At 44.8% G+C, this 21,320-nt stretch overlaps 8 non-coding genes across 8 annotated transcripts; 2 read left to right on the forward strand and 6 right to left on the reverse strand.

Moving 5' to 3' along the window:
- Positions 1 to 409: 409 nt before the first annotated feature.
- Positions 410 to 490, reverse strand: Trnar-ccu. Its single transcript has one exon. It is a non-coding gene; the product is annotated as a tRNA-Arg (tRNA).
- A 5,641-nt stretch (positions 491 to 6,131) lies between these two features.
- On the forward strand, positions 6,132 to 6,205 carry Trnai-aau. Its single transcript has one exon. It is a non-coding gene; the product is annotated as a tRNA-Ile (tRNA).
- Positions 6,206 to 6,550: 345 nt separating this feature from the next.
- Trnai-aau lies at positions 6,551 to 6,624 on the forward strand. The gene has a single exon. It is a non-coding gene; the product is annotated as a tRNA-Ile (tRNA).
- Positions 6,625 to 7,168: 544 nt separating this feature from the next.
- Trnaa-agc lies at positions 7,169 to 7,241 on the reverse strand. Its single transcript has one exon. It is a non-coding gene; the product is annotated as a tRNA-Ala (tRNA).
- Positions 7,242 to 7,473: 232 nt separating this feature from the next.
- Positions 7,474 to 7,546, reverse strand: Trnav-aac. Its single transcript has one exon. It is a non-coding gene; the product is annotated as a tRNA-Val (tRNA).
- A 91-nt stretch (positions 7,547 to 7,637) lies between these two features.
- Trnaf-gaa lies at positions 7,638 to 7,710 on the reverse strand. Its single transcript has one exon. It is a non-coding gene; the product is annotated as a tRNA-Phe (tRNA).
- Positions 7,711 to 11,926: 4,216 nt separating this feature from the next.
- Positions 11,927 to 11,999, reverse strand: Trnav-cac. Its single transcript has one exon. It is a non-coding gene; the product is annotated as a tRNA-Val (tRNA).
- Positions 12,000 to 12,800: 801 nt separating this feature from the next.
- On the reverse strand, positions 12,801 to 12,873 carry Trnaa-agc. Its single transcript has one exon. It is a non-coding gene; the product is annotated as a tRNA-Ala (tRNA).
- Between the last annotated feature and the right edge of the window lie 8,447 nt (positions 12,874 to 21,320).

A 21,320-nucleotide genomic window follows, 5' to 3' on the forward strand; every position in this document is an offset into this window, starting at 1 on the left:
TGACCCCAGACCAGTTTTCTCACAGCCTGGATTCTCCCTGTTCTGGATGAGGCTTAGCCTGTTTCCCAGTTTATTCCAGTACAAATACCAATTCAGCTAACCCAGTCTTCTAGCTACCCATAAAATTGACGTCCGGTTGCTCGTAAGTATAGAACACCAGAAAAAGGAAGTCCAGCATCTTGTATGCCACCTCCCCGTCGGACCCGTTGGACCCCTTGGACCCCTTCTACGCGTTCCTGTCCTACGTATCAGAGGAACCAGTAATACACTGGGGGACAATTCCATTCACTGAACCTCTACGTCCCTAAGTTCTCTAAAGGTTCGCACAGAAAGACGTCTTGTTAGGCAGTTCTCAATCGCAGGGTTCCTAAAATTTCTGCAGTATTCCTTGAATCAGCCAATGAGCAAAAGCCCTCTCTGAGGCTCTGAGGCTCGAACTCAGGACCTTCAGATTAGGAGACTGACGCGCTGCCTACTGCGCTAAGAGGGCTACAGGGGTTAAGGCTTGGTTATAGATTGGATCGAATGTGTTCTATTTGTCCCCATTTCCACCGTCAGTCCTCAAGTCTGTATTTCTAGGTGTTTGTTTTAAGGCGGGGATATTTCAAAGAGAACCAACAGAGGCTCTCTTAGCCCTGTGCCCTTGATAGCCTCACAAGCCCTGAAGTCATGATGTAGGACTGAACAAGGGTGCCGAGTCTGTGCTACAGCTTGTCATCTTACTGTACACATTTGACATCCTCATTGTTCTCAATCTCTTTTGCTTTCCCGTGACAGCCCTGCCCTGTTGGAACAGTGCCTATCACTGAATACTTAAAAGTGTAAACAGTTCACATCAGTTCTGGGAGACAGGTGTGCAGGACAGTTCATGCAAACTTGCAGGTTCAACCATTTTTGTCTTGAATAATCCCTCAAAATGTCACACAATGATGTTAGTGTGTGTGTGAGTTTTTTGTTTCTTGTTTCATTTCTTCTTTTCCACGTCTATGACCCACAAACCCATTAGAGATCTTGACATTATTTCTCTCAACATATTTTCCCCCCTAAACCTCTGTATCATTATTCGAATTTTACTGATAAAGCCGAGGCTCAGTAGAACTAATCACTCACTTGTGATTGACAAAGCTGGATGAGAAACAAAACAGGGCTGAACTTTAAATTTTTTTTTCCTTGAAAATTTCATACAGGTTGTCCTAGTTAGGGTTATCTTTGTTGTGATGAAACACCATGACCAGACTTTGGAGGAAAGAATCTATTTGGTTTACACTTCCACATCACTGTTCATCATCAAAGGATGCCAGGACAGGAGCTCAAGCAGGGCAGAAAACTGGAGGCAGGAGCTGATGCAGAGGCCATTGAGAAGTGTTGCTTCCTGGCTTTCAACCCATTACTTGCCTAGCTTGCTTACAGAACCCAGGACCAGCTGCCCAGGGGTGACCCCACCCCGTCCATCAGTCACTAAGAAAATGCCCTATAGGCTGGCCTACATCCCGATCTTACGGAGACATTTTCTGAATTGAGGTTCCTTTTCCTTCAAGGACTCTAGCTTGTATCAAGTTGACATAAGCCAGCCAGTGTACAGGTATACAATGTTTCTTCATCATACACTCCTTCCACTCTTTCCTACTTCCCTGTGCTGCAATACATCTCCCAATTTCATGAGCTCATGAAGGTGACGCTTTATGGTTGTCATTTTCCAGAAGAAAGGCTTCTGTTTATGTGTCAACATAGATTCAAAAGACCCCCAGAGCAAAGAGAAACAAAACAAAAATATATGGCACCTCCACACTGTCTGATCTAGAAGCATTTGTCTTACCAATTTGCTTCCCCCTCCTCTGTCCCCACTTCTCTTTATTTCCTGTGTCTCATAGTCGGCCTGGTCCTTCTCACAGTCTTTCTAAACAGTCAAGTGCCAAGAGAGGAGAGGAAGCAGAGTTCAGTGCCTTCCACAGCTTTTCCTCATGGAAGCAGACTTCTGGGTTAATACTGAAACATGATCATTTTCTCTGAGCATAGCTAGTATCAGGGTAAGGACTTGATTTGTGGAACAACAAGGTCTACAGTCTGGTCTACATTCCTGGACAGCCAGGACCGCAGAGAGACCCAATCTCAAACAAAAGAAACAAACAAACAAAGGTCTCTGGAATGAAGAAGTGCTAGCCAGGTAATTTAGAAACCTTGAAGTTTCAGGAGAAAAGGTAGACAGAGGACAGGGTCTGAAAAACTGTTGCCTGAGAAAGAAATGTCACATGGGAAGAGAGGAGGGCATTGTCCTCAGAGTGACTGCTGGGAACAGACAGTAGCCAGTGCCTTCCACGGAACTGTAAGTGCTTGGGAGCAGGGGTTCAGGACCCTTGTTTATGAGTCTATTTGCTAAGAGGGCAAGAGTGATTGAATGGACTCATGGAATTAGCAGAATGTGTCTTCCATTATGAGTCACATTCCACAGTTGAGAAAGTCAATTGCGGAGATCAGATGGGGGAAAGGCACGGGTGTTAAGGGGAGGGCCAGGGACCTGCAGGAGCTCCTGAAGCAAGCCAGCCCTTATATCCACACCCTTTCCAGCACACTGGCTGTGCTATGGATGAGTGGCCTAAATCACATGACTTGTAATTAATTCATTATCTCATGCAGATTCTTTGAACAGGAAAGGATGTTATAATTATAAAACTACCTTGTAGAGGTGGTTAAGAGCACACACTTCTATGCAGAGTAACAGAATTTGATTCCCAGCACTTAGTCAGGGAAATCCGATTTCTTCTTCTACCCCTTCTTAGGCATTTGCACACACATGTACACAGATACACTTCCATTATAAAATTTTAAATGAATAAAATAATATATACACATTACATTAAAATGAATAAATATACACTACTTTCACTTGCCTTCTATTTATTTACTAAACAATTTTCTTTGGGTAGCCCTGACCATCTAAACCAACTCTGTAGACCAGGCTGGTCTGGAATTCAGAGATCCACCTGCCTCTGCCTCCTGAGTGCTCAGATTGAAGGTGTGCAGCACTGCATGGCCCATTTGCTTTTTAAACCATCAAATACAGCCCAGGGCATGGATCTAGAGTAAGGTAAACTCCTTGAAGGTATTTACCAGAGAATAATACAGCCCAGGGCACGGATCTAGAGTAAGGTAAACCCCTTGAAGGTATTTATCAGAGAATAATACAGCCCAGGGCACGGATCTAGAGTAAGGTAAACCCCTTGAAGGTATTTACCAGAGAATAAGGCCATAGAAGCCTAGGATTGTAACAGGGTCCCAGACAATAGTATGCCCTCAGACCTCAGCACAGCTGACTCCATGATGGAAATACCATTCAGGGTGTAGAACTCAGCACAGAGGCAACACCACCTGCTAAAACTGAAAACAAAGACTTGGTCTATCAAAGTACATATTTCTGGGACAGTCTCTAAATGTGCTAACTTTGGGGGTTTTGTTTTTGTTGTTTTTAGTTTTTTTTGTTTTTGTTTTGGGGAGTTTTTTTTTTTTTTCTGTTCCAGTCTGGCTAAGTGTTCTCCTTAACAGAAGTGTGTCAACCCAGAACATGGTTTTTGTGCTTATAAGCTCACCATGAGAAAGACTCAGTGCTACACTGGGATTAGAACACCCAGTGTCGTCACCAGCTGGCTAATAAAGACTTTCCATGAGCTGAAGCCCATGTGTGAGGAGTCTTCCCTGGGAGGACCTCCACCACAAGGATGAGGGAGGAAAGCGCATAACTGGAGCTGGCATTCCCGCTTCCCTCATTCTAGATCAGCACCCGCTCTACCCCAGAGTTCACTGCCCCTCAGGCTTAGGCTTTTCCAGCACGCAGTTATTGACTGGTTTGTAGTGCTGGAGATGAAGTCCAGAGAAAACACAAGCCAGGTCAGCTGCTCTGCATGGTCACTTCTTTAATCTGGTATGTGTGACCTCTCTGTTGGGGGGAGTTGAGGTCTTTGCTAATTCCTATTTTCAATTTTAAATCGCCGGATGGAGCCCGTTCCTTTCCATTCAGCAATAACACCACTGAGGAACCCGGTTGCCTTCATTTCTTTCACACTGCTCAATCCGGTAATGCTTGTCAGAACGGGTCAGTGGCACTGGAGTCGTTCGCGGCTTTTCCCACACTCTGGAAAAGACTTCAGTGTCTGGAGCCCCGAAATCTGAACCTGAGGTTCCACAGTCTCCCCGATGGAGATTTGCAGATAAGAACCCAGAGTTCCGTTTAAGGGTCAGATTTCGCAGGCATTTTAGCAGTACTGAGACAGCTCAATGAGAATCAAGCAGGTATTTAGGAATGTTCACTTCTATGGAGGTGTGAGACAGAACTGATTCATGTTGTCTAACACATGCCAATGCGATCAGAGTATCTATTTACAAAAAAAGCTTCCCACGCGAGAGGACCAATATTCTGAGGAACTCTGTCCTGGTCTCCCGAAGAAATGAACTATTATCACGCTAACATGTCCTAATCAAGCTCGCTGTGCCCAAGAGTCCCATCTCCACAGACCCTCAGTAGTTTTGAAAAGGGGGTAGATGAGAACCCGAGACGCAATTCCGGCGCTTTCTCTGGAATAACCAGGAAAAGTTTGTAAGGGCCTTGTCAGCTGGATCCACATCTGAATCAGGGCGATGAAATGAGGACCAAGCAGAGCTCTTGGTCCGGCCTTCGGGGACCTTGGCCACAAGGGTCCTGACAGCCTGGCGGTAAAGCCATTTGAGTTTAGAGTGGTGAAGTAGATTGTGACGTTGAAGAAACTGTGCGTCATGAGAAGCGCTTTTTCCGAATCCTTCTTTGTTCGGGTCTCCTTCTGTGGTTGTTGCCTCAGCAAGACCCCCAGCTAGGAAATGGGAGGTCCGAGGGTCGGTCCCTCGTGAACAGAATCAACGGGACTGGGTAGGTGGAGGCTGAGGCCCGGCGATGACCTCCTTGGAAACAGATTCCGAGGTCGGGGGCGACTTGGAAGTCACAGAGTTTCCGTTTCACCAAAGCTCCTGGTTGCGGCTACGAGGGGCTCTTTCGGATGTCAAGATGAGGAGACGTCAAGTCAGGCCATCCAGGTCAGAGGAAACCCAGGCTTCAGGTCCTGCAGCACCGGCTCCATTCAGTCCCGGTGAGTGTCGCCTTGGCCTTTTTGCGTTTTTCACTGAGGCTTTGCAGACGCTCAAACCAAAAGCGCCCAGGGCCAGTGTTTTTTAGGGCGACTTGAAAATACTCATTTCAGAATCGCAAGTTCTCCACTCCTCCGAGACTGCATTATAGGAGGACGGAAAGAACACGGGGGCGCATCCCGGAATACAGAGGCGGAGGACACGACAGCCTGCTCTGTCTCTTCGGTTGCCCGCTGAGACAGCTATGACACGCCCGCGCAGGAGTCCCCCAAACTTCTGGAACAGCTGCTGGTCTAGTGACGAAGGTAAATCCAAGTTCGAGCTGAGCAGAGTTTGGCATCGCTGAGACTCAAGAAAAGCGTGGCTATGCCGAGAGGACTCCGCCCTGTGACGGTCGGGGTGGCGCTGGTCCTGGACTCACTCGTCCCGCCTGACACCACGGACCGCGACAGTGGCCAAAGAGACTATGACCCGCCAGCCGCGACCAGCGCAGGTTCCCCGGGCACCAACCCCACCCGGCCTCGAGTGCCCGCGTCTGCAAGACTAGAGCGATCGATGCCTTAACGGCCCAGTAGAGACGCGCGCCGGCGGAGGCCAGCCGCGCACTGCCTTATCCAAATATTTTTTTTTAGCGAATTGAACAAGAAATTCGGTAAAATCGGGAAGGCTATGAGATTGTTGTCACTTGAAGGCAACGGGGAGAACTGCACAGGAGGCGACCTCTGTGAAGGCTAGAGGGCGGGTCGCGGTGTGGGCGGCCACGGGGCTAGTGGACTGGACTGTCCATGGCCAGTGTCTCTGGGTCAGGAAACTTTGCAACGTGATATTACTTGCACTCGTTCAGAATTTTTTTTCTTCTCAGAGAAATTTTCTACTTGGAACAACGCGAGTTTTGTAACTTTTTTCAGGTTCAAGAAAACTTTTAACAAGGAAACAAAACAACAATAAACACCTAAAATAATCTCAAATCTAAATCAAGCATTTGCTACGTGTAGAGGTCGACAGTTGGGGTCCTAACAGTTGGCCGGTTAGCTCAGTTGGTTAGAGCGTGGTGCTAATAACGCCAAGGTCGCGGGTTCGATCCCCGTACGGGCCAAGTGGTAATTGCTTTTTAGAAGAAAGTCCTCAATTCTATCATCTGGAAGCTAGTGAAGCATAGCACCTTAAAAGAGAACGCAGCTTCGACTGTTCTGTAGTCCTCACATCTGCAGCTGGAGGAAGACTTTACGGTCTGAGCGAGTATACTTGCTTGTCTAGGCTCAGCAGTCATCGGAATGTTACACATACCCTCTTCTGTTTTTAGGTTGAGAACTCTTTTGTTTCATACCTCATTTCAGAAAATCTTAAACATTGAAACAAATGAAAATCCAAGACCTCTAATGGCAATTGGCATTTGTATCCTTCCACTTCTGAAGAGGTAACAGAAAGAACATGTTTGTGGGGCCGGTTAGCTCAGTTGGTTAGAGCGTGGTGCTAATAACGCCAAGGTCGCGGGTTCGATCTCCGTACGGGCCACATGAGGAATATGTTTTTTTTACTTTAAAACACACAACACACACACACACACACACAAAGCAGAATCTAGTCTACTCTAAGGAGTAGTCATTTCAGTTAGAACGCTTTCAAAGCACTTCATCTTTATTGACCCCAGCCTCACAACTGCCGAGTCTTTCTGTGGTTCTAGTGGCCTTAACGCACAGATGGAATCCATTTGGAAGCAGAGGGAAACAACAGAAAAATGTCCCATACGTCCAGTGTCCTTTTCGTCCCTTTTGGAGACCTTCCCCATCCATTAGAGACACATGATGAGTGTAATGCAATAAATCAGATGTCCTCGGCTATTTCTCCAAACTTTAGTTATCTCTGGGATGGCATCGAATTAGGTAGGGCTTTCCACATTAGGCAAGAACCATGGCATTTAGCCACATTCTCAGACCTTAGATTAGATACTGCGAAAGGTCTGTATCGTGAATTTGTGCTCCAAAAGGCAACAACACAAAAGTCCCCCATTTTCTGAGGATTGCTGTAGGTGTGAGAGACTCTCAAGGAGTCTAAAGATTGGAGGATGTGGGCATCGATCCCACTACCTCTCGCATGCTAAGCGAGCGCTCTACCATTTGAGCTAATCCCCCGTCGTTTTAACTTTTTTGCTAATCCCGTGATGTTTGTACAATTTTGCATGTACTTTCTTGTATATCATGTAAATCCATGGGTTCTCCTAAAGTTGGCTGCTACTTCATGGCCTAAGAAGGTATGGCGGGAGTCAAGAGGGAAATCAGAGACTCGAGATTATTTCGTGGTAACTGCTCAAAAGTGTAGGGAATAAATTGAGAATCTGGAAAGAGAAGTGAGCAAAAGTATGTTTGTTTCCGCCCGGTTTCGAACCGGGGACCTCTCGCGTGTTAGGCGAGCGTGATAACCACTACACTACGGAAACCTCACGTATTGCCTCAATTTTCCTAGTTTGTAGAAATAGATTCTTTCCTTGCCTAGGAATAATTTTTTTTTTTTTCTGTAAAATAAGTAGTTGCCGAAACCCGGGATTGAACCAGGGACCTTTAGATCTTCAGTCTAACGCTCTCCCAACTGAGCTATTTCGGCTTGCCTAGAAATAGCTAGATGATAATCTTTGTTGTATACTTTCGTGCCATTGGTCAGCTAAATCAAAGTAACTAAGGTGACTGCACCTTCCACGCCGTGCTCTTGGTGACTCCCCTCTACTCTGCTAGTGCCAGATGAACACTCCGATTCCACGTTATAAGTGAAGTCCTGTGGAATTTTTCCCTCGGTGGATCGATCACCTCACTTGCCCTGTCCTCAGCTTCTTGGCTTCGAGTGACAGAACCTCCTTATAACATTGATCCTTCCCGGAATAATCCTGGAAATTAGCCTTCTGTGGATGTGAAGGAGTGAGCGCCTAGGCAGTCAGGGATTCGTTCCTTTGAACCAGCAAATGTCTCAGAACACCTTGTTCCACTACTGTGGCCATGCGCCCACGAGAGGGATGACTCTGTGGCCCTGTTTTCAATTTGTCAGGCTAGAGGAGCTTCTTTGATTCTCAGCACCCACAGGGCAGCTCATTGCGTTTTTTTTTTTCTTTTTCTTTTCTTTTCTTTTTTTTTTTTTAAACTTCAGTAGTACGGCGTCCGTCGCCCTCTTTTGACCACCCTGGGCTCTTAATTCAAATACCCATATACATAAGAAGTAATTGACCTATTTACTGTGAATCCTCTGAGCCTTCCCTTCCTTTGGGTCAGCCAATGACACGTAGAAACCCCTTTTACCAAGGACTCCCAGTGGCCACACTGGGCTGAAACAGAGGAAACCCTCCCCCATCCCACCCTGAAGACTTTGAAACTTGGTAGAGGTCCAGGATCTCCTAGATATTTCCCTCTGCCTCTCCTCCACCCCGGACTCCCTTTCATCATATCCAATCTCTATTCCATTTGTCCATTAGGGATCAGAAATGCTTTCTATCATTAACCCCCCAGGGGACCACACTGAGCTAGGACACAGGGTGGCAATTTTCACTATCCTTCCCACCATCCATTCTGATCTGTCCAGACCTCCTCTTATCCTGTAGCAGCTTGCAGGCAAGAGTCTCTCCTCCCAACCTACCTCACTCTGTGGGACTGTTGTTGCCAAATCTGGTCCCCTAGCTCTTTCCCATTGCCCCTCTGATTCTTTCCTCATAGCCTCCATTCCTTTGTATCACCTACCAACCTGCACAATTCCTTTCTACCAGCAACCCTACAGCTACCACCCTTGCCTAAAATTCAGAGTGGGCAACAGCAGCCAAAGAAGAGAACACCCTCCCGACAGGGACAAAATCAGATATCTACCCCAAGAAACACCTCAAATACCATAACTCCGTTGCCTACATGGACAGGTAAGACAGCATGCCTCCTGGAGAAAGCAGCGACCTACTGCAATAGGCCTTCAGAAATGTAATAGAGAGCAAGCATAAGATGGCGTGGGCTGCATGGCGAATGGCCACCACTTCCACTTGACAAAATTCCAGCATTTCGACATTGCAGACCACACTTCCCTAGCAGAAATTTCTACTTTCATTTTTAATGATTCTCGCTGTATGTAATGGGTGTTCTATGTGTCTCTTCCTTTGGAAAATTTTGTGGGGCTTTGGAGAAGGATGAAAATCTATACAACGGCAGCTTCTTTAAACAAAATAGTTCTTTGGGGAAAGATCCCACCAATGTAGAACCAGATAGCGTGATGTCTCCGCACACAGGATTCCCTGTTGTGTTCCCTGACTACACCAAGAACAGGAAAGTTAGAAATGTACTCACTGGCACACCTGACCTTCAAGGATAAAAACTGTACAATCCAAACCATCTCCTCTCTATCCACCTCATCAAACAACCAGGAATTGATGTCAATATGATCACTATCAGCAGCTGTGATTGTATTTCTTCAGATGTGACTTGGAATTCTCCACAGTCCTTCCTTGTCACCCACTGTCAACACAAGCAACTAATAGACCCTGGGTAGAAAAGGAGGCCTCCTTCCCCTGAGGATGGACTTCAGGGTCTGCTGGTGAGGAGACTGGCAGATCTGAGGTTGCATCAAATAGCCCCTCCCATCAGCAGCTTCACGTTAGAAATACTGAGCCTGAGTCTCTCAGCACCCTGCATCCACTTGCCCCTTTTAAAGACCATAGCATCACTGGAAATTGCACCATGTCGGCTAGTGCTGGATCTGAAGCATCTCATACACAGAATGATGGCGTCCACACCCCCTCTGGTTTTCATCTAAACAGAGCAGGAACAGTTACAACTGCCCTTTGCCCCTCTCCTTCCACTTGTTTGGGTCCTCTGGCATTCTCTTCCCTCAGAAGTCTTTCCTTCCTGCTCTCCTTTGTTGAAAAGTAACACAGGGGGTTCTCCATTCCCTGAAGAGCAAGTAGATGGTCCTCAAGGTTGTGCTCTGTGCATATCATCCTGTTGTGTCCTTTGCTTCCATCTGGGTCTGCATGTAATGGCTATTCTCAGTTGTCAGTGAAGAACCAAAGTTCCTCCATTTTGTCTTGTTTAAGCTATTTCTCACAAAACATTCCAGTCCTCAGAAATGGCTAGGGGCAAAAGTAACAGGGTAGTCAACTGGAAAGCACAGATAATCACAGAATGTTTCCACCCGAAGATCAGCCGACAAGCAACAGATGAGGTTCAAAAATAAAATTTCTGAAAAGTCTCTAGACACAAGCCAATCAGGATTGAACCCGTCACCCCACACCTGCTAATGTAACTTTTCTGGTTTTTGCCTTTAAATAATCCCCTCTAGAAGGTTGGGGTACCTCCACTTGCCACTGCTGTGCCCGTTGCTTTGACAAGATCCCTGCCAGTTTGCACTGTGCACACAATAAACCTTGCTTTTGCATTTCGGTGAGTCGGGTCTCCCTGGTGGACATGATAACCACTACACTACAAAAACACCTCTATAGGCAGGCAGCTTGTTACTCTACTATCCAGGACAGTTACAGTCTCCTGCTAAGTTGCCATTCAGAAGTTACATATCTACATCAACAGAGAGAATCACAAAGAAAGAAATCAAACTACAGATAAAAGCCGTGGATGAGAGGCGAGTTAATGGCACAGGGAAAGTGTACTGGCTGGTTTTTTGTGCCAACCTGACACAAGCTACTCTCGTCATAGAGGAAGGAGCCTGAGTTGAGGAAATGCCGCCTTGAGAGCCAGCTGTAAGGCATTTTTCTCAATTAGTGAAGTGAGGGAGGAGGTGGATGATGTCATCCCTGGGCTGCTGGTTCTGGGTTCTATAAGAAAGCAGGCTGAGGGCTGGAGAGATGGCTCAGAGGTTAAGAGCACTGCCTGCTCTTCCTGAGTTCAATTCCCATCAACCACATGGTGGCTCACAACCATCTGTAGTGGGGTCTGGTGCCCTCTTCTGGCCTGCAGGCATACACACAGACAGAATAATGTATACATAATAAACAAATAAAAAAGAGAAAGAAAGCAGGCTGAACAAGCCAGGGGAAAGGAAGCAAGTCAGTAAACAGCACCCCTCCATGACTTCTGCATCAGCTCCTGCCTCCAGGTTCTTGCCCTGTTTCAGGTCTGTCCTGATGTCCTCTGGTGATGAACAGCAATGTGGAAACATAAGTTGAACAAACCCTTTCATCCCCAACTTGCTTTTTGGTCATGGTGTTTCATCATAGCAATAGAAACCTTGACTAAGAAGAAATAAGGAGCAAACAGATTCAAAAGTAACAAAACAGAGGTTCCTGGACTTTCTGGTCCCTTTTATTTGTAGTGGCTTTCCCGCCCCAGGACCTCCTCATCAAGTCCCAAAACACAGAGCCGAGGTTCTCATAGACAATATTTTCAGAAGCTGTTCCGACAAAAGCTTATGCTTGCTTATACCATTTGCTAAGAGAGAGATTCTCAACCTGTGGGTCACGACCATTTCGGGGTGTGGGGGTGTTCGAGTCGCCCAAAATAACCGGGGGAAAAGGATATTTACATTATGATTCATAAGAGTAGCAAAATTATAGCTATGAATTAGCAATGGAAAGAATTTTATAGTTGGGGGTCAGCGCAATATGAACAACTATATTGAAGTGTCTCAGCTTTAGGAAGATTGGGAACCACGGCTCTAAGACAAAGAGAAATGATGAGAGGGAAGTGGGGTTTGAAGAAACGTGGAGAGTCAACAAATTCCTGGTGGTAGTGGGATGGTCAGGTTTCCTTTGCTTGTTCTTATAGAAGATGGAGTATGTATTCCCTTAGGACTGATCCAGAAAAAAGGGCTACATTGAAAAATCCAAGAATGAGCAAAACAACATTACTTCCGCCCGGTTTCGAACCGGGGACCTCTCGCGTGTGAGGCGAGCGTGATAACCACTACACTACAGAAACCCACTGTTTTGGTTGTTTTACAGTTAACAACAGAAATTGTATACTTTCTAACGTGCCATTCAGAAGCTACAGATGCACATTTACAGAAAGAACTGCAAAGGGAAGGCGACCAAACCAAAGATAAAAGCCATGGTGGAGAGGCGACATGGACCAGGGGAAGATTAATAAATGGGGCTTGGGCGGCGCACCAAGGGGAGAGAGCTCCGGGAGGGAGAAGCGCAGATGTAGGAATTCCGGGACGGAGACGCAGCATCGCAGGGGAACCGCGTGCGAGAAAATCACACGGAGGGAAGGAGTCTGATCACCTGCAGACACCTCGAGGAGATCGCTGTTGACACTGGAGAGCTTTTGAGAGAACCCGGACAGGTGACGCAAAAAGTCACAGCAACGTGTTAAGCAAAGGATTTCTCTCTCTCTCTCTCTCTCTCTCTCTCTCTCTCTCTCTCTCTCTCTCTCTCTTTCTCTCTCTCTCAGCTTAGAAATGGAAAATTGAGAGTAGTACAGCGGATTCCACTCAGGCCGAGTTTGTTCAGGCGACGCCGTCGGTGGCAGTGCAGGGCTCCAGTGAGGCCCTGAGCAGCCCTCCAACATGGTTTAGGGGGCAAAGAGACTAGGAAAAGAAAGAGTCTAGAGAGGCCGGCAGGGAACTTACAGCACGGTGTGGATAAGAGAGAAGGAGCAGAAGTTCTGACTTCCGAATATTGTTCAAATGTGCAGTTCTCAAGTCAGTGCAGTTGAGAACATTTCCAAAGCCAAAATCAGCATCTCAGTAGAAACGTGGTTTCAGAGGCAACAATAAACTGGAGGATGTGGGCATCGATCCCACTACCTCTCGCATGCTAAGCGAGCGCTCTACCATTTGAGCTAATCCCCCGATATTTTTGCCAGTTTTCTTGAACTTTCTTGGAGACCCATTGAACCCATTGGTCCTCAAAGTTTACCTGCTATATCCAGGGCCCTTGAAAACATTGCAGTCAAAGCAAAATTTAAGAGCCGCCATTCTTATGTGGTAACGGCTGAAAAATGCTGGGAGTGAGCTGACAGTCTAAAAACAGAAGTCAGGACAAGTCACTAATCTTGTTTCTACCTGACTTTGAACCACAGCCCTCTTGCATGTTAGGCAAGCGTGATAACCACTAAACTATGGAAACTTCTACCTTGCCAATATCCATATACATCAGAAATAATTGTACTCTTTCCTGTGGGGCCTCCGAGCCTTCCCTTCAATGACACACAGAAACCCCTTCTACCAAGCACTCCCAGTGGCCATACTGGGCTGAAACAGAGGAAACCCTCCTCCCTATCCCACCCTGTGGACTTTGCTTCTTTGTAGAGGTCCAGGGTGCCCTAGCTCTTTTTCTCTGCCCTCCCCATGACTTCTCCTGCCCCCCCTCCCCACTCTCTTACATCATATCCGATCTCCATTCCATTTGTCAATTAGGGATCAGAAATGCTTTCTATCATGGACCCAGGAATTAAAGATACGATAGAGAAAATAGATTCATCTGTTAAAGAAAATGTTAAACCCAACAAATGCTTAACACAAAATATCCAGGAAATATGGGACACCATGAAAAGACCAAACTTAGGAATAATAGCGATAGAGGAAGGAGAAGAGGTCCAAATGAAAGGCACAGAAAATGCATTCAACAAAATCATAGAAGAAAACTTTCCTAACCTAAAGAAGGACATGCTTATCAAAGTACAAGAAGCTTACAGAACACCAAATAGACTGAACTAAAAAAAAAGTCCCTTTGCCACATACTAATCAAAACACAAAATGTACAGAATAAAAAAAGAATATTGAGAGCTGCAAAGGAAAAAGATCAACTAACATATAAAAAGCAGATCTATCAGAATCACTTCCAATTTTTCAGTGGAAACAATGAAAACGAGAAGGTCCTGGACAGGCATCATGCAAACACTAAGAGACCACGGATGCCAGCCCAGACTACTATACCCAGCAAACCTTTCAATCACCATAGAAGGACAAAATAAGATATTACATGGCAAATTCAGGTTTAACCAATACCTAGCCACAAACCCTACACAAAATACTAGAAGGAAAACTCCAACCCAAGGAAATCAGCTACATCCACAAAACATAGGCAGTAGATGATCTCACAGCAGCAAACTCCAAAGAAGAGAAACACATGCATAATGCCACCACCACCACCAACAACAACAAAAACGAAAATAATGAAAACTAACAATCACTGGTCATTAATATCTCTTAATGTAAATGAACTCAATTCTCCTATAGAAAGGCACAGATTGGATATGAAAACAGAATCCATCCTTCTGCTGCATACAAGAAACATACTTCAACCTCAAAGACAGACATCACCTCAGAGTAAAGGATTGGAAAAAAAAATTCCAATCAAATGAAGCTAAGAAACAAGTTGACGTAGCTATCCTAATATCTAACAAAAAAAGACTTCAAACTAAAATCATTCAAAAGTGATAAAGAACATTTCATATTAGTCACAAGAAAAATCCATCAAGAGAAAATCTCAGTACTGAACATCTATGCCCCAAATACAAGGGCATTCACTTTGTAAAAGAAACATTACTAAAGCTTAAATCCTACACTAAGCCAGAAGGCAGAGAGAGAATATCCAAATTAACAAAATCAGAAATGAAAAGGGGGGCATAACAACAGACACTGAGGAAGTTGGGAGAATCATCAGGTCATACTTCAAATAACTGTACTCCACAAAATTGGAAAATTTAAAGGAAATGAATAATTTTCTGGATAAGTACCACACATACCAAAATTAAATCAAGACCAGGTAAACAAATTAAATAAACCTATAACTGTGAAGGAAATAGAAACCATCATCAAAAGTCCCCCCCTCCAAAAAAATAAACAGGGCCAGGTGGTGTCAGAGGAGAATTCTACCAGAATTTTAAAGAAGAGCTAATACCACTACTCCTCCAATTGTTCCACACAATAGAAGCAGAAGTAATGCCACAAAGTTGTTTTTACGAGGTTACAGTTGCTCTGATACCCAAACTGCACAAAGATGCAACTAAGAAAGAGAATTACAGACCAGTCTCCCTCATGAACATTGATTAAAAAACACTCAATTAAATATTGGCAAACCGAATCCAATAACACACCAGAAATATCATCCACCATGATCAAGTAGGTTTCATCCCAGAGATGCAATGATGGTTTAACATACAAAAATCTGTCAATATAATCCATCATATAAGCAAAATGAAAGAAAAAAACCCCACAGGATCATCACATTAGATACTGAAAAAGCCTTTAACAAAAATCCAACACCTCTTCACGATGAAAGTGTTGGAGAGATCAGGGATACAAGGAACATTCCTAAACATAATAAAGGCAACATACAGTAAGCCATCAGCCAACATCAAACTAAATGGAGAGAAACTCAAAGCAATTCCACGAAAATCAGGAAGAAGAGAAGGATATCCACTCTCTGCATATCTATTCAATATAGTACTCAAAATCCTAGATAGAGCAATAAGATGACAAAAGGAGATCAAGGAGATTCAAATTGGAAAGGAAGGAGTCAAACATTTGCTATTTGCTAATGATATGATATTATACATAAGTGACCCCAAAAATTCTACCAGGGAACTCCCATAGCTGATAAACACTTTCAGTAATTTGGCAGGATATAAGATTAACTCAAGGAAATCAGTTTCCCTTCTGTACACAGATGATAAACAGACTGAGAAAGAAATCAGAGAAACATTACCCTTCACAATAGCCACAAACAACATAAAATATCTTGGGGGTAACTCTAACCAAACAAGTGAAAGACCAATATGACAAGAACTTTAAATATTTGAAGAATGAAACTGAAGAGGATATCAGAAAATAGATCTCCCATGCTCATGGATAGGTAGGACTAACATAATAAAAATGGCAATCTTACCAAAAGCAATCTACAGATTCAATGCAATGCCCATCAAAATTCCAGCACAATTCTTCACAGACTTTGAAAGAACAATACTAAATTTCATATGGAGAAAGAAAAAACCTAGAATAACAAAAACAACCTTTTACAATAAAGGAACATCTGAAGTTATCACCATCCCCGACTTTAGGCTCTGTTATAGAGCTACAGTAATGAAAACAGCTTGTTATTGGCATAAAAACAGGCAGGGGGACCAATGAAATTGAATCAAAGACCCTGATATTAATCCACACACCTATGAATTTGACTTTTGACAAAGAAGCTAAAATTATACAATGGAAAAAAGAAAACATCTTCAACAATTAGTCCTGCATAACTGGATGTCAATATGCGGAAGAATGCAAATAAATCCATACCTATCCCCATGTACAAAACTCAAGTCCAAATGGATTAAAGACCTCAGTATAAATCCAACCACACTGAAACTGATAGAAGAGAAAGTGGGAAGAGCCTTCAATGCATGGGCACAGGAGATTACTTCCTAAATATAACCCAATTAGCACAGACACTGAGATCAACAGTTAATAAATGGAACCACCTGAAACTGAGAAGCTTCTATAAAGCAAAGGATGTGGTCAACAAGACAAAATGGCTGCCTATAGAATGGGAAAAGATCTTCCCCAACCCTACATCTGACAGAGGGCTGATCTCCAAAATATACAAAGAACTCAAGAAACTAGAATTACCAAATAATCCAATTAAAAAATGGGGTACAGGGGGCTGGAGAGATGGCTCAGTGGTTAAGAACATTGCCTGCTCTTCCAGAGGTCCTGAGTTCAATTCCCAGCAACCACATGGTGGCTCACAACCATCTGTAAAGGGGTCTGGTGCCGTCTTCCGGCCTGCAGGCATACACACAGACAGAATATTGTATACATAATAAATAAATAAAAAATATTTTAAAAAAATGGGGTACAGATCTAAACAGAGAATTCTCAACAAAGGAATATCAAATGGCTGAAAGGCACTTAAGGAAATGCTCAACATCTTTGGTCATCAGGGAAATGCAAATCAAAACAGCTCTGAGATATCATCTTACACCTGTCAGAATGGCTGAGATCAAAAACACTGATGACAGATTATGCTGGAGAGGATTTGGAGTAAGGGGAACACTCCTCCATTGCCGGTGGGAGTGCAAACTTGTATAGGCACTATGGAAATCAGTATGAAATCAGTCTACCTCAAGACCCAGCAATACCACTTTTGGGAATATACCAAAAGGAAGCACACTCATACCACAAGGGCATTTGCTCAACTATGTTCATAGCAGCATTATTCATAATAGCCAGAACCTGGAAGCAACCTAGATGCCCCTCAATTGAAGAATGGATAAAGAAAATGTGGTACATTTACACAGTGGAGTACTACTGAGTGGTAAAAAAAAAATGGCATCTTTAAATTTTCAGGCAAATGGACAGAAGTAAAAAAACCATCCTGAGTGAGGTAACCCAGACCCAGAAAGACAAATATAGTAAGTATTCACTCATAAGTGGATACCAGACATTAAGCAAATGATAATCAGCCTACAGTCCACAACCCCAGAAAAGTTAGAACCCTCTTCCAGAAACAGATGAAAACCGATGTAGAGATCCACAACTAACCACTGGGCCGAGCTCCCAGAGTGCAAAAGAAGTGAGGGAGGAGTGATAATGTGAGCAAAGGGGTCAAGATTATGATAGAATAACCCATAGAATCAGCGACCTATGCTTGTGGGAGATAGATGACTCCAGACTGACAAACGGAGATCTTGTATAGGACTGAAGTAGGTCCCTGGGTACAGGTGACATGGTGTGGCTTGGGAGTAGATGGAGCCACCAGCAGTGGGACCAGGATCCAACTGCAATACCTAAACTGACTTTGTGGAGCCCATTCTCTCTGGAAAGAGACCTTGCTCAGCCTAGGCATGAGGGTGGGGTGGGTTGGAGGTGACTTGGTCCTGCTCCATGACGTGGTGGAACACAATGAGGTAATGAACTTAGTTGACTTCCAAGGGGAGCCTTACCCTCTCTGAGGAGTGGATGGGGATGGGGTGAGGGGAAGGAGGAAGCAGGAGGAGAGAAGGTAGGGGAAACTGGGTTGGTATGTTTTTAATATAATAAAATATAATAAATAAAAAAGAAAAAATAATCCTGAGTGAGGTAACCCAGATGGAAAAGACAAATAGTGTTTGTTTTCTCTTATATGTGGATGTTGTTTTGAAGTTTTTCATATGCTTGTTACAATAATCACAATCTGAATAACTACGGAGATTAGGTACCTAGTACAGGACTAGGGCAGAGGAGAAGATCTCCCGTGGAAGGGGAAATAGAACGCAGGGGGACAAAGAGGAAACTAGAATAGGAAGATACTCTAGGTATTTGGACAGAAGATAAGGAGGGTACATGGGGGAGGGACAACAACAGTAACGGCCATTTGAACAACCATGAGGAAACCTACTACTGTAGAAGCTTCCTAAAATATAATTATACATGAAAGGAATCTAAATGAGTCACCAATAACGAGGGAGACTACTATAACTAGACATCCACTACTATAACTAGACATCCACTACTATAACTAGACATCCACTACTATAACTAGACATCCACTACTATAACTAGACATCCACTACTATAACTAGACATCCACTACTATAACTAGACATCCACTACTATAACTGACACCAAGTAAAATCTCCAGGACCAGGAATGTTTTACATCTTGTTGAGACATTAGCCAAAGGGTACCCATGGAAACCTTCAAACATCACAGGGCATTGAATAACCTAATGGTTAAGAAATATTGCTGAAGATGATACTTTTTCAATTGAACATGAAGAAGTCGAGGTGGTTTTGAAGGGAGCCGTGTTCCTCCTCCATACATCAGGACCTCAGGAAAAGCCTCAGTTAATCAACCCAGGTCTCAAACATTTCTGAAATTCTTTACTTTTGAAACATTGCAACCATAGCAACCGTTGCACAATGTAGATCCCCAGGATTCACTGTTAGAAGAATAAATGAGTGCTTGACTGCACAGCCTTCTTTGTGCCTCAGCTGCAGCCGTGCATCTTCACAGCACCAAGCTGAGGAAGGATTTGCCCTGCTCACTCCACCACACAATAGCAAGGAAGAGCAAATATATTCTTGCAGTGCCCAGTGTAGCCTGACTCTCCTCACTACCCATCTCATCAAACAACCAGGAACTGATGTCAATACGATCACCATCAACAGTTGTCATTGTTTTTCTTCAGATGTGGCTCGGAATTCTCCACAGTCCTTCCTTGTCACCCACTGTCAACACAAGCAACTAATAGACCCTGGGTAGAAAAGGAGGCCTCCTTCCCCTGAGGATGGACGTCAGGGTCTGCTGGTGAGGAGACCAGACCTGAGGTTGCATCAAATAGCCCCTCCCATCAGCAGCTTCATGTTAGAAATACTGAGTCTGAGTCTCCCAGCACCCTGCATCCACTTGCCCCTTTTAAAGACCATAGCATCACTGGAAATTGCACCATGTCGGCTAGTGCTGAATCTGAAACATCTCATACACAGAATGACGGTGTCCACACCCCTCTGGTTTTCGTCTAAACAAGACCCTCTGAGCTGAGGGAGCAGGAACAGTTACAACTGCCCTTTGCCCCTCTCCTCCCACTTGTTTTTGTCCTCTGGCATTCTCTTCCCTCAGAAGTCTTTCCTTCCTGCTCTCCTTTGTTGAAAAGTAACACAGGGGGTTCTCCATTCCCTGAAGAGCAAGTAGATGGTCCTCAAGGTTGTGCTCTGTGCATATCATCCTGTTGTGTCCTTTGCTTCCATCTGGGTCTGCACATCTACAGATTTCCCCCTTACAATCCCAAATAATTTAGGGTTTTCAGTTCCATATGCCCTTACTCACGCTAAAAGATACTTTAGATTTATTTCATGAAGTCCAGTTGCATTTTGGCAACAAAAGACTTACGTACATCTGTCCTTTCCTGGTGCAATGAAGGCTCAGGAAAACTGAGTACTTTTCTCAGGGTCTCGGAGTTGGGAAGTGGCAAGGCCTGAATTGGGCAACAGGTTGAATATGTAATAATGCTGTCCCAACCCATCTGTCACTGCCTGGTCTCCACAGTAACTCGCCCACTAACACACCAAATATCTATTCTCCCAACCTCCACAGCGCTCCTGGTAACTGTCTCCTGCCCCAGTGCTGGAGAGCTCTATCACTCTGGAACTCTGCCAAGGCAGTTCCAGACCAGGTTGGCTTTCAGGTCTAGGCTGCTGAATGTCATTCTCCTCAGGGAAAGAGCAGCTGAGTATGTGCTTCCGTCATAAGTTCTGGAGGAAAGAGAGCAATTTATTCAGCTCAGACGCAATGTCAGCAGGTCCTTTCGTGGACTGGATTGCGTGTGTGCAGGCCTGGCACATCACTGAGCATAGGAACATGCAAATGAGCCCTGTGCAGACACTGAATCCTGCCCCCAGGCACTCTTTCCTTATTTATGTAGATTGGAAGGTTTCCCACATGAGGAGTCGAGGTGCAGATGTAAATCTGCAGATTAACTGAGAACCCTTAACTCTCCCTTTCCCCCACCAGCATCCATTCTCCTTCCCCCACACCCAGGCTTAGCCTATAGGTCGCTGTCCTTGGTCCCCTGTTTTAAGGCCTCGGATTTCCCACTCGGTTCCGAGGCACTGCTAACTAGAGCGAGTCTTCTACTGATGGGCCAGGCAAGGCTTGTCCGCTGCTTCATCCTTCCAGAAAAACAAACAAACAAACAAACATCCAACTGGCCTCTATATAATTTCAGATTCTGGAACAAAAGAAAGTCCGTCCAGTTTCTGGATGGTCCACGGATAACCTTCCGGATTAGATAGTCTACGCAAGACATATGGATTCAAGGGGTTCACTCAGAATGTTCCAACTTCGCCGTGACGGAGGTGTCCTTGGTGGGTTCAGTGGTTGCTTTTCAGACTAGGAATGTCAACAGGAATCCCAGTTAGAACTTCCGGCAGAAGACAGGGCAAAGTGTAGGCCATTCCGCACTGCCTTCTGAAGGTAGAGACAGAAAGTGTTGCCGCCAAGGAATCGCGCGCGGGTAAAACCCAGGGAGGGAAGGAGGATGGAAGAGTTCAGACACTCGGAGATACTTCAGGGAGAAAGCAATTGATGCTGGAGAGCTTTGAAGAGAACACGGGCAGGTGGCTCAAATGATCATAGCAAAGTGATTTTAGGTTTTTCTCAGAGAACTTGGAAGCTGAGATCAGTGGGGAGGGAGCTGCGTCCCACTCAAGCTGAGTGGGACTTTGTCTCCCCGTTGTTGTCTGTGTCAATGCAGGACTGTGGGAAGCTCCCTACCTGTGAGGCTCAGAACACCCCCACCCCCCACCAACTCGGAAGAGCGGGTAAAA

The sequence above is a fragment of the Microtus oregoni genome, unplaced genomic scaffold, assembly GCF_018167655.1.
Source record: "Microtus oregoni isolate MIOR12 unplaced genomic scaffold, Mior012 000042F_ref0000377, whole genome shotgun sequence".
NCBI classification, from domain to species: Eukaryota; Metazoa; Chordata; class Mammalia; order Rodentia; family Cricetidae; genus Microtus; species Microtus oregoni.